Genomic DNA, 13159 nt, shown 5'->3' with positions numbered 1-13159 from the left:
AACCTTCGTGAAAATATAAGGGGCTGATGAAAGTCCAAAAGGTAGCACCGTAAAACAGAAGTATCTAACTCTACCGTTCAAACACCAAGAAAATCCTAAGAATTTGTGGTGAGAAGGATGAATGTCAATATGATGATACCCTGATTTTAGGTCAAACTTAAACATGTAACCATTTGATACGATGTAGGAAGTAGCCGTTTTCCAATCTTCAAATTTAACTTTTTCCTTCCACACATGTAAATTAACTTCTCGTAAATCTAAAATTAGACGTTTTTTGCCAGTAGAACCAACCGAAACTGATAATGGATTCACTACAAAGGGAATGGTATTCATTTCAACAACGCTTCCTACTTCTAAAAGCTCTAGAATAGCTTTAGATACGAATTCTGAATGTTTAAATGCAGATTTATTATTAAAATTAAATTTGTTAGGCGGAGTAGATATAAATGGAATCAAATAACCCTCCGACAGAACATTCAAAATATAATCGTTGGCTTCTATAGTATTTCTCCAAAAATCAACACACCTTTTCAATCGGCCTTTGACCCCAGTATCGTTAAAATGTTTTTCAGATATTTCATAATTTTCCTCAAAGACACCAATTTCAAAAGTATCATCAGAGTACTTAACTTCATTTTCCGGCTGAATCCGACAGTTTTGGGCAGTTCGTTCTCCAGTGACCGACTCCTCCGCAGGCGTGGCACAAATCATTGGGGCCGGGAGTCCCACGGCCCCTCCCGCCGAATTGAGGCCAGAATCCTCCTCGTTGAAAACGACCTGAGGCCGGGCGCTGCTGCTGCCACTGGTGATAAAATCCACGAAAAGAATCATGAGTGTTGCCAGCACCAGGCATGTACTGGGGCCCGTGCTGTCTCCCGGGGGGTCCCCCTGCAGCCGCTGGGGTCGATTTTTTCGTGGAACGTTTCTTCCGCTGAGCCCTGAATTCAGCCTGACGAATTTTCTTTTCATCCTCTGAGTCACTGGCGAGCTCATCACTTTGGTACTCATTCACGGTATCCCAGCCACACACTGACTTGTCTGCAATACGTATCAGCTTATTACGTTTCTCAAGCAGAGTACGGATGTTACGTAAACTGTCCCTAGTTGAGGAGGAATCACCCTTCACCACAGCTTTCTCAGCCAATTCTACTTCTTCAAGGACTTCGGAATTGAAATCAAACTGTTTTTTATTTCCATTGAATTTAAATTTCACTTCTCTTTCTTTTTTCAAACGTTTGAAGGAGTTAGCGGACAAGTCATGTTCCTCCCTTATATCGTCCCGTAGACCTTTCAATTTTGCGTCAAGGTAGGTAGTAAATAAGTCCAAAGCCTGGAAGGCGTCGTTATTAGAACTAACTGGTTTTGGGGCCGGAACACTATCCGTAGGACCAATACTATCCCCCTCGGTATTTAACTCGGTCATATCAGCGATAACAAGTACGTCCGGACTGATCGACAGCTAGGCAAACACAGACACCTGTACGTGTCGCTACTGTCCCAAGCATACCTGTCTCACGTGCACTAGTAGCTGCACGTGCGAGACAAGACACGGACATCCCGTCCACTCGTTTACATAACAATGATAAATATATATATATGGTGTGTGTTTGTATATATTACAACGAGTGCTGTCAACTGTCTGTATACACGTATGTTGTCCTGTCTGGTACACAGTGTATGTGACGTCATCAGTTCGAAATGCATGTACCTGTGTTGTTATGTTCTGACTGAATTGTACTTAAGACGTAGACCCTTGAACGAATATACTTACTGCTCAGTGGTATAGAGGCGTAAAGACCCATTGCCGACAGCATTTATCAGCAAGCTATCCTAGGAACATAAAACCCGGTATGTATAACAGTATTAATGAGATTAATAAGGGAGACGGGGAGGTATGTTATTACCCCACTTTCTGAGAAGGCAGTTGGCACTCCTCAGGTTAAGCCACAAAAGATCCATATTTAGGGGATTTTGAGGATGAGGAAGATGATGGAGGACCATTGATGTTTGGCAATGGTACTAAGACCCTTTTATACCTTATTTTTCTGGTGATGAACCACCGCAAAAGGGGGTTATATCATTTCAAGAATGGCGGTTTGAGATTCATTGTCTTGACAACGACCCTGAAACATCCGAAAGCCTGCTAGTGCAAACAATTAGGCGGTCGTTACGGGGAACTGCTCGTAGAATGCTTATACCATTGGGGGAGAGGGCCACAGTTCTAGAAATTTTAGCCAAATTAGAAACATTATTTGGGGACATATCAACCAATGGTATGATTATGCAGGAGTTTTTTTAATTGCTATCAGAAAAAATAAATAATAATGACCTATGTTACATTGGCGCCCACGTAGGGACCCGGGAAATATAGACAAATATACTCAGCGATACTTTCACAAGAATCGCTATGACCCCTGGAAAACAAGAGACTAGTTCTTTCCTGGAGGGGGAGTATGCCACCCTGGTAAAATACTAGCCGCTTCCTACCGTCTCGGCTAGATATAATTTCTCTTTAGCTCATTCGGTAAAGCGTAAAACTAGTAAGCCAGAGGTCCCGGATTCGACTCCTAGCAGAAGACAACAATAGTGTTAAGTTGTACCTTAAACAATGGTGTATCTATTTACCTACAGCTCATAACTGTCCATGTAACGCTTCTCGGTTCCTGGTGATATCATGTTTATTAAGTTTGATTTCCGCATGTGTGGTAATATTTCATCATTGTACGGCGACGTTGTGGTCTATTTTGTCCGTGTGTGTTGACACTGTAGTGTATTGTATCATTATGTGCACGTGATATTTTACGCGTCCTGTATTATATATCTCACTGGCCTTCCTCACTGGCGTACCTTACAACATTATAATACGTGTTCTCCTTTTATTAATCCCCTTTTTTGACCCGATTGAAGTTGTAGAATGTGTTAATTTAGGAGGAGAGCGGATAATCGAGCCCTGGGTAAGACAAACGTATGTCTTCCGCCAAATCTAGGAAAGTATGCAGGTCACTAACGGACACACGAGACACTGTTGGAGAACAAGTATGAATATGATTGTCAACTTTATTCTTGTAGTATGCAGTTTGTTTTCTGTATCGCTAAACCTGGGTTTAAAAGACAACAACAAAAAACAATATCGAAAACGTATGCGATTATAAAAAGGGACAATTTAGTGAGGTAATATTGTTTTCATAACCTTGTCACAAAATTCTCCATGATGATATAGTTTCGTACTCCCTATGAACAATTCATGTCGAAAAATTGACAAGAGACTGTTTTCTTGGCGTTTTTTTTATCAGTTATGGAGAAAACTGTACAGCCGTACGTTTAAGCGACAGCTGTCGGTGAATGTCTAGCTAACAATTATGTCTTTCCAGCCGAGGAGGGAAGGTAGCTTTTTTTCGCCTAGCCTCTATGAATACAAGTATATGCATCTATTTTTAATTAAAATCATCTTCCAACAGCATCTAAAACATCGTTATAAATGAGTGATCTATTTTACGTTTAAACATATTGTATCGTACTTTCTGCGGTTTGGAATTCTCCCTGCGGCACCCTCTCAGTGCGTGCATATTCAAATCCAAATGAGATAAGAAATATCTGATTAGAGGTATATGTTATGATATTTATAATTCTTACTTGCGATGTATTGTGTAAATTTAAGAATGAGTTATGTGTGAACTCCGACTCATAACTGACACTGTGTTGTCCGTCAACAGCATAGTGCTTTACCTGTTTACTTCTCACTGAAATGCCCGGATATTGTGCTATTTCGGTCGTAGCTATTTTTATCACCGGCTTTCCCAAAGGATGAAACTGACAAAACTGGACGTTTGCTTCATCTCATGTCATTATCAACTACGTAAACTTTCGTTAGGAGATATATATTTTCAGTATCGACTTGATTTTCAGGTAATCCAAAAAACTTCACTTAATTGTCCCTTTAAACGCTCTGTCCGAAGAAACAAATTTCTTAGAACCCAAACGTTTGTTTTGAAATTGAACCATTCTTGACAGTCTTTGTGAAATACCAAGAAACATTCAAAATCTGTAATTTGAAACTTACAATGAATGTCATGGAAAACCTATCAAAAGGTTACCAGTTTAAGTAGCATCGTCTAATACCGAAAGCAGCATGTAAACATCAGAATAAGTATTTAATGTCAATAGAAGGTAGCATAAGTAATAACCACTTCAATATAAACACGAATAGCGTACATAATACCTAATGCAATGTGGCAAACACGTAGTATGCCAACATGTAAACAAAAAGTACCTCAAATACACTATGTTGTGTAAACAAAAAATAATTTATCTGAGTATTTTCTGTAAAGTTAATGAGTGTACAGGATGTAGACGAAGCTAATTCGCACTGAATATCAATATATTAATCTATATTTAAATAAATTGACTGGGCTCGACAGGATAAATTATGGTATACCGTGAAATATCAGGCGACCTTTCTATTTGACGTTTCCATTATCTAGCGATAAAAGACAAAAGATTGATAAGTTGGAATAATTCATTGGACTTTTGTCTGTAACACGCATTAGACTTAACAAAATCAGCTTGTAGAAATCAATTTCCTCTTGTCTGACCCAATGCTGTTTCATATAATCTTGATAAAATAGAGAGTCTGATTTTAGTAAGGGAAATCTGGCCATCGTTACGTAGTGTTCCGTGAATCGAAAGTGCCTATGCGTTTGGTAAAAATTTGCCCCGCAAACAATTCTCCCATCCGTATGCAAGTTTTTATACAAGTACTGCTTTTAACATTTTGTTAGTATAACTAGGAATGGTGTGTTTTCATGGTATCGTTCTATCCGTCATCATTGAACGTACTTCATGCTGTTGCACCGCACCCATAAATAGTTTTGTATTCTATTTAAACCTGTAAAAAACAGACAGAGCAGTGATGAGAGGGGCTACGTGTCTCCCTCACCAGGTGATTCCTGGGATATTTTGAGAATGGATACCGAGGGCCATGTGCGTTCCGAGATTGGTATCGTGGTGGATGATACTCCCTTTATTACCAATAGTTTATAACCTGTTTGAAACGTATCTGTGAACTAGAGTAGGCTAAACTAACACTGCCGTACTGTAATCACGTTATTATTTATTCAATGAAATAACCCATCTTATTTAATCTCCATTGATAGTCTGTACTCGATTAACTCAAGAAATACCACCATTGTAGAACAGTGACCTCTAGCGTTTGCTCTGGACAGAGTTTGACAAAACACAAAATGGAATTATCTCTAAACATTAATAGTTTCAATTATGAACGAAATAAACTATTTAGGAGATAAGAAATTCAATTAAATGTCTTATCAAGTTTTGAACACAAGCTCTATACATTCGACGTTTTCTGTATTTAGAACTGTATACGTGTTTCATTATCAAAAGTTTGGTGGAAATGATATGGTCTACAAAGCATGAATGCCAACTGTTGACTGGGTTACTGAACGATGTTATATACACACCAATCTACAGATACCAGCAATGTGTTGAGAGCGACGTCAAACAGTTCTGATGATGACGCAGACTTAATGACAGACCACATGTTACAAAACAAATGCACGGAGTCAAGACGCAAAATTATCAGATAAAACATGTTTTATTGGCAATGTCCATTGTTTGTATGCTACCCTCAAAAGTATATTTATCTAACTCACAAAGATCTTTTTTTGATAATGTGCATTGTATTCTTTGATTTTCTGATTTAATAATCACTCAGTGAATCTATTTGACGGGTTCCGGAGGGAAATTAAAAGTAGAATGGATTGCCTGTCGTACTTTTTCTACTCTGTTCAATGGTTCCCTTCAAAATACTGACTAAAATGTAACACAGCCTAGAGGAAAGAAATGGTACTTAGTTAGATAAACCGATCTTGACAAAATGTACCTGTAATTGGGGTTCTAGAGAAAACCTACATATACCTGTCTGCGGGGTGTTTGAGGGAGAGTTAAATGCATATGTCTCCGGTGTTTAGGATAAAGAATAAAGTACCTGTTGGCGAAGTTCGAAGTAAAATATTATCTAGCCATCGGCGGGAGTTCCCCTTTGAAACTATATTTCCCTGCTGACGGGAGACTGGAGGAATATGCAAAAAAAAACCACCCCACGTGTTTAACTTGAGAATAATACAGTAATGTCAAGAAATCATCCTAGGAATTAAGATGCAGCCTTTACGTAAATATGACGATACTAAACACGCAATAACACCAAGATACGCAATTGAAACATGCTATTTTTTTACGATGGCCTACAACATCTACCATGCATGTGTGAGGTACCCGAGTTGCTAGCAGGCACGGGGCGGCATCAATCTTCTAGGCCATCTTTTCCCTTGTTACATGTAAGAAAAAAATAAGAGAATACATAGATTTTTAAAGAAAAGTTTCATTGCCAGTTGCGGAATGGGATGGTTTGCCATAAGGCCAAGAAAACCCATCTGGTTCCACCACTGTGTTGGTTTATCAAAACAGACGTCAAACAGACATTGTGTAATAGTTGCTTCCTGAAAGGAGAAAAAATGGTATTTTCTTGTTGTGCTTTCCTTGTGAGATACTGTGGTAGCATTGCTCGAATACCTTTGGCTGCTCTGGCAAATCGTGACTGATAATTGAAAGTCGATCCTATGAAAGGAAACTCGGTTCGCAATGCCATTTAAGGACATGTTTGACTTGAAACCAGATATCAATGTATATGCATAATTTGGCAACTTCAAGAAGTTCTCAAAGAAAACATGAAACTGGACATATACAATACTTAATGACAGATGACCAGCTTTTGAAGTCTTCATAACCCGGACCTCAGCTTAATATAAGCGGCCTTTAGATGTGTGCTAACTATTCATAGACTGTTAAAGGTAAACATGTTTTCGGAGATGATAATAAAAGAGAAGATAAAACGACAAGTATTGTACCAGACTTTGATATGAGCCAGCTTTTGCCACTAACGGAAAAATACATCGGACCCCTCCCCTTAAAAAGATGCATACCCTGGATGTTTAATCTATCTGCAAGGAATGGAAGATTATGTCAACTGACATCGTCATTTAACCATAAAACCCATGCCGAAACAATTTAAGTTGATGTTATGATCTACACAAACTTCTTAACCAAGTGTTCCATCCCAACAGCATAGCTGACACGTTTCTGTCATAGGTCCAACGAGCTGGCCTTGCGAGACCCGGTCATTAAGAATTTCGGTGAACCCCCGACTGTCGTCTTTTGGACAAAGCGACCATATGAACGAATGGTAATTATTAAAAACGGCCGTTCAGATCTTTAAAATATACATAATTGAAGCAATCAGTTTAGTGTGAATGTAAATACAGCATAAGGTATCTTACCGATAGTCAACCTACTACATAAACAATAGTACAAACACTAATAAACAAAGATAACATATTGAGATTATGGTCTAACAGAGATAATCAACGTCACACAAAGTCTTTTCGTAAGAAAACGTTTGCGAATAATGCTATTAATGTAATCACGTACAAGCGCACGCGCAAAGTATGATCTAAGATATAAGCACCAAGTGATTTAAAATGTTGTCAATCGGACCAAGTGACTACAATTGTGCTATTGACAAGACAATTCATATATAAATAAATCAAAAATAACCCGTTTTAAACAAACAAAACTCTAGCGGTTACATGGTATTTAAAAAACAATGTAAGTGCTTTTTAAAATTGTATTTACAATTCAATAATGTTGAAAAAAAAACAGTCTTTAAATGACCTTATAACGCATTCCAAATTACTACTCCAGGGTAAAAAACCCAATTGTTTTAGTGTATCGGCTATTAGATCTCGGAGCATTAGGTTTTCCACAGAGCTAGACATTAGACTGTTGATAGGTTCTTCATTTAGTTCGACTCTGTTTGTTTGTATGAGTATTTTACGTCGGCTTCACTACCGAGTAGTTCCGTTATCCAGCAGACGGTATATTCCGACGATATTCTACGAAGTGAATTACACTGTATTTGCTATTTTACTACGTTTGTGATCTGACGACAATTGTCGTTGGTTAATAAACATGCATTATTTGACGATAGACCATGCGCATACGTGTATCATTGTCCAAAACAACTTAATTTAAAGAAACGAGCCGCGGGACTGGTTTCGTTTGTCGAATGGGGGTATCCGCATGTTAATTCTGTTCGTATTTGAAGATTTGCTTACGGGCAAGCCAAACAGTTTCTATTAAACCCCTAGATATAATTAAAAGCTACCAAGGTCTCGATCATGATGTTCCCCTGAACTTAACGCAGATGTGACTTGAAATAGGTGTTTGTAAATCTATCAAACGCCGATTTCATGTGTTGATGAGCGATGTGGATCGAATGGTGAATTTGATTGATTGAAACATACATCTGATATAAAGCATGAAGTCAGTGTTAAATGTGTTTATCGTCTGTCGACCAAATGACGTCTAAAAATGAAACAAATCTTTCCCTATTATAATATCCAGGTAAAAACAAGACAACTACCCGCAGGGTTAGAAATGATAAAAACACGCAGATTGCAGACATATTGGCATCGCGTGACAAATGCAAAAGAATAACCTAGTTTGAATAATTTAATTATATAAAATATAAATGTTTTTTCTAGATTAAAATTCAATGTTATTTTTGAGGCTGTCAGCACTGGGTTATTTAAGATAACTCTTGCTGACTAATTTTCCTTTTTGTTTGTTACATGTTTACTTGTTCTTTGTTACTTGTTCTTGGGCGGATTGGTCGGGTGGTTAACACTCCGGCCTTCCACGCAGGCGGCCGGGGTTCCAAGTCATCGTACGCATGGAATATTCAGAGAAAGCTTTTTTTCTCCTGCCCACACAACTCCAACAACCCATGCGGAGTATAAAATGGTCTGGGGTGGATGTTGCGGTATCTGTGCTGTTGCATTCAAGTGAGGTGGCACTATAAATGATACCGTTGGAAGCACGGCCCCACTACATACACAATACATCTCCATCACACACGCAGACATACACATAGGGTGATATTAGCCAGGTGGCATAGGACTAGTAGTTAGCACCTGATAAGGCAGCTCATGCGAATTCCTCAAAATTGTGTTGATTAATGTATATGCTAATTGTATTGATTGTATATCTATGAACTGTAAAGCGTTTTAGAGTGCCTTACATTAGCTAGATAGGGCGCTACATCAAATGTAGTATATTATTATAATTACCATATATACTATTGGTATATTGTCAAGATTAGACTTTATGTATATGTATACGACTTTTATCTATATGTATAAAAAAAATGTTCTGGGATCAGCCCCTCGAACAACAAGGTGTTTTCAACATAGCGGGGCTTTCGCTCTTCCATATATTTCCTCGCTCATGTTTATGCCATATTATTTATAGAACACAGTTTTGTTTTATAGTTCGGACAGATCAGATTGCAATTTTGATTAAATATTTGCAATGAAAGGCCGTTTGTATGGATCGTAAAGTCATCAGCATAAACGTAATGTCGACTCTCGCTTGTTCTGCGTATAGACGGAAGGTCATTTTACTTTGTTTGACATTTTGCATCTACAAACAAGATTTGCAAATAGGTGTTTATTTTTGTCATATTACTAGTGATTTTCCTACGTAACAAGGCGGTTGACTGTACTGGTTAATTATCAGTCAAATAGGTTGGCTGTAGCATTGTAGGTGAAACATATTCTGGCGCGGGTTATATGAAATACTAGTTTTAAATATATATTATTTGTAGTCTTAATCTGATATATATATGATTTTTTTCTTCAGTTTTCTGTATTTATAAACAAGAATTTCCAAATAATTGCTTTCCTTACTGGTATTGGCGTGACTTTTATATGCTTATTCCGTCTTTGCGTATTGCAGAGTTATCTTCTCTTGGGAGCAGGTATTGATTGTTACGTCATTGGTCTGTGTGAGAAAATTACGTCGTTTTCTCAAAAATTGATGACGTTACTCTCACAAACAAGTGACGTAACAATCAATACCTGCTCCCAAGAGAAGATAACTCTGCAATACGCAAAGACGGAATTAAATAGTATGATTCATTTGGGAAACCAGTAACAATATGTTGAAGTGCTTAAGTGTGATTATCAATTCAAAGTACGATTCAACCCAGTTCAAAACATACGTTAATTATTTTTCATTGAATTCAATATATGAAACAAGACTTTTTCATCAACAATGGTATAATACATTTTTTGAAAATGAAGAACAGTTGCCCGGACGTTTAATTCTTGCCAACATTATTCTTAATTTATTGATCAAATTATCTTTGACTGTTTTACATATGTTAGTGATTTCCTCTACAGCCATATTGAGCACAGAAGAGAAGTTCATATCTCCATAAGTACCCATTTAAATTATTTCATATGTGCTCTGAGCTATTTTTGTTATTATTGGTGGATACTCATAGGCATTTAGCTCATGGGTTCATCTTTTTCACCCATTTAAAGTTGTGTGACATTCTTCGATTTAAAGGGGAAATACAAGTTTGTACACAGATAACATACAAATATACTAACAACTTGATAACTTAGGGACCAATACCATTTATAGCAGATACCTTTGATGCATCTTAATAAATTATATAAAGTACACTACTTAAAGAGATACAAGATTTGTCGTGTCGGATACTTGTTTGAAGTATGATTATAAATGGCCTAAGATTGTCGTCATTCAGGAAGGTTTTTAAGTGATGTTTTGTGATATATTTACAGAGTGCGTATTTGAGTGCTTTACAATATCCTCCTTCGTATCAACCGTTACATTTTTGACTTTGTAGGTTTAACTTCAATGACGAAAGTTCATTCCAAAGCAATCCTTTATTTTCAAGAGATAATGTATAAAGAGCAGTGGCGCAAAGTTTCACTTACCAGTCAATAAGGTACATCATCGATGCTTGTTTCTAGATTATTTTATTATAAATAATGTTTTGATGTTGTATAAGGTTTATGATATGACAATTTTACGACATAGTTTGGTGGTAAATTTGATGTGATGATCATTTAAATACATGTATAAAAGCACCCCCATTACTTCTTTGTTTTACAGTATGCGTGACATATTATGATAATTGGTAATCAATCTATAAGACTAATTAGTTGGAAATTATAATAACAAATAGAAAAGGTATTACATTACTACCTGGTATTGCAACCATAGGCAAATGCCCTAAAGGGTTATATCTACAGTATACTTTTATTCAAATATTTTTCTGTTCGAACATCAAACACATCTATCTACTGTGGGTAGGGGCTAACATAACTATATGCTACTTGAAATAAGAAACTGTCTTGACTGTTTAGATCAAACCTGCGTCCAAACGTTCCTTTGATTGATCATTGACATCAACCTTCTACTTACATGGTTCATCGTTCGTATATAAGAAACAAAACAGAAAAACTGCCCAGTTCATATTTTGTGTTGTCTATCATGAAGCTATCAGTATACATATTATCACGATGCCTTTTACATGTATTTCTGTATTGTATTGTGTAGATTTCATAACAAAGATTCTAATTCGTCTAGTTTAGCAAGAAGATGCATGATATTCCAGCTACAATAACGCATATCTTTACTTAAAGCACGAGTGGAAAAGTGACTAAGGAAGTATGAAAATGATTATACATGTTAGTATAAATTACTTGTTGTTTTCGAAGCAGGGTAAACGTCTAACAGACCTATCAACGCATCTCTAGTGAAATAGCCTTAACTGCTTCATGTATATAGAAACTTAAACATCCTGTGGAATAATCATTGTGTTTAATTTTAACCTTTCACTTGCGTTATTGCAATCGATGGGATCTAGTTCGGGTGTAATGTCAATAATCTCTCCTTTAGTTTCATACTTTGACCTAATTGCAAAGGAGCTAACATTATTTTTCGTTCGTCGCCATTGTTTGGTCAGTTTTAAGTATAAATAACAAGGGATCGATTTTGGAAGATTGAACTTAACGAACACATTCAAACACTATTGTTTTAGAAGGAATTCTGATGCAGAAATGCCTTCATTAATAAATGGACATCGACAAGGTTTAAATAAACGTTTTCTGAAATATTCCTGTGAATATCTGCTCTATTTTTTACCGATTGGTTTGATTTGTGCTCCAGTAATCAGTATTGGTATTATTTAAGATATCTTAACTAACTCTTCATCGTCTTGATATTTCAATTTTTCAAACTTATAGTATGGACCTTATTGTCACCTCACTACCAAAATAACTAGAATCTATGACATTTACTTATAGTGTGATATGTATAGTCACCTCGTTACCAAAATGTATGGCAAGCGTTACCATGTTACAATAGACAATTGATATTTCCAAGCAGTACCACACCCACCTCCCTGCTTATGACGTCTACATGTACCAGTTGTTTCACTTCTCCAGATCCTGTCCAAAGTGTAAAGATTCTCTGAATGTATGCGTCGTGTCGACAAACGCCTTATCTAGTCAGGGTTACCTACCGGTGAGACTTTTATGTACGCTGCCGAAATTTGTGTTTGCCATCATAACATGGTTTAAAATAGTTTGTATGTTGTTTTTGGTGTTTGTCAAGCTAAATGATAAATGGTGTAAACGGTTGTCTTTATTTCCCATATTTCAGATTTGATGTATTAAAAATCTGCAATGGTTCGATTCATGGGCTCGATATTGTCCTACAATGTGTGCTTACGCAGTAGGGGACTCATTCATAATTTTTGTCATTCGTGTTCACATATACATATACATTCAATTAACAGCTCCCAGGAAAAGTAACCGCCTTGAGTACACAGTAATTGGACTATTTAATTATTTCTACACCATGTCCAGATCGACACACTTTCTGAGATTTGTACGAACTCGTCCCGAGGGGTGTTTGATGCGGTCAAAACTTATCTGGAACATCTGATACGGGAGATCCTGCAGGTTTCTTTGTTGTTGTGATGTTTCCTCGGTTACTGTTGTTGTTAGTCTGTATATGTATAGAATTCAGTTTTTTTACCTTTATTTGACGCCGTGCAATATGTTTTGCTAAATACCTAAATTTCATACAAAGATATTTTGATAATATTGACATAACTAAGGTGCCCATATTCTTGTCATTTATTATTGGCAAATTGCTTTTAGATTTGAGATATGTCTGCTCAACATTTAAAACCTAAATCTGGTTG

This window comes from Mizuhopecten yessoensis, unplaced genomic scaffold, assembly GCF_002113885.1.
Source record: "Mizuhopecten yessoensis strain PY_sf001 unplaced genomic scaffold, ASM211388v2 scaffold4359, whole genome shotgun sequence".
Taxonomy (NCBI): domain Eukaryota; kingdom Metazoa; phylum Mollusca; class Bivalvia; order Pectinida; family Pectinidae; genus Mizuhopecten; species Mizuhopecten yessoensis.
Note: the sequence above shows the minus strand (reverse complement) of the source record.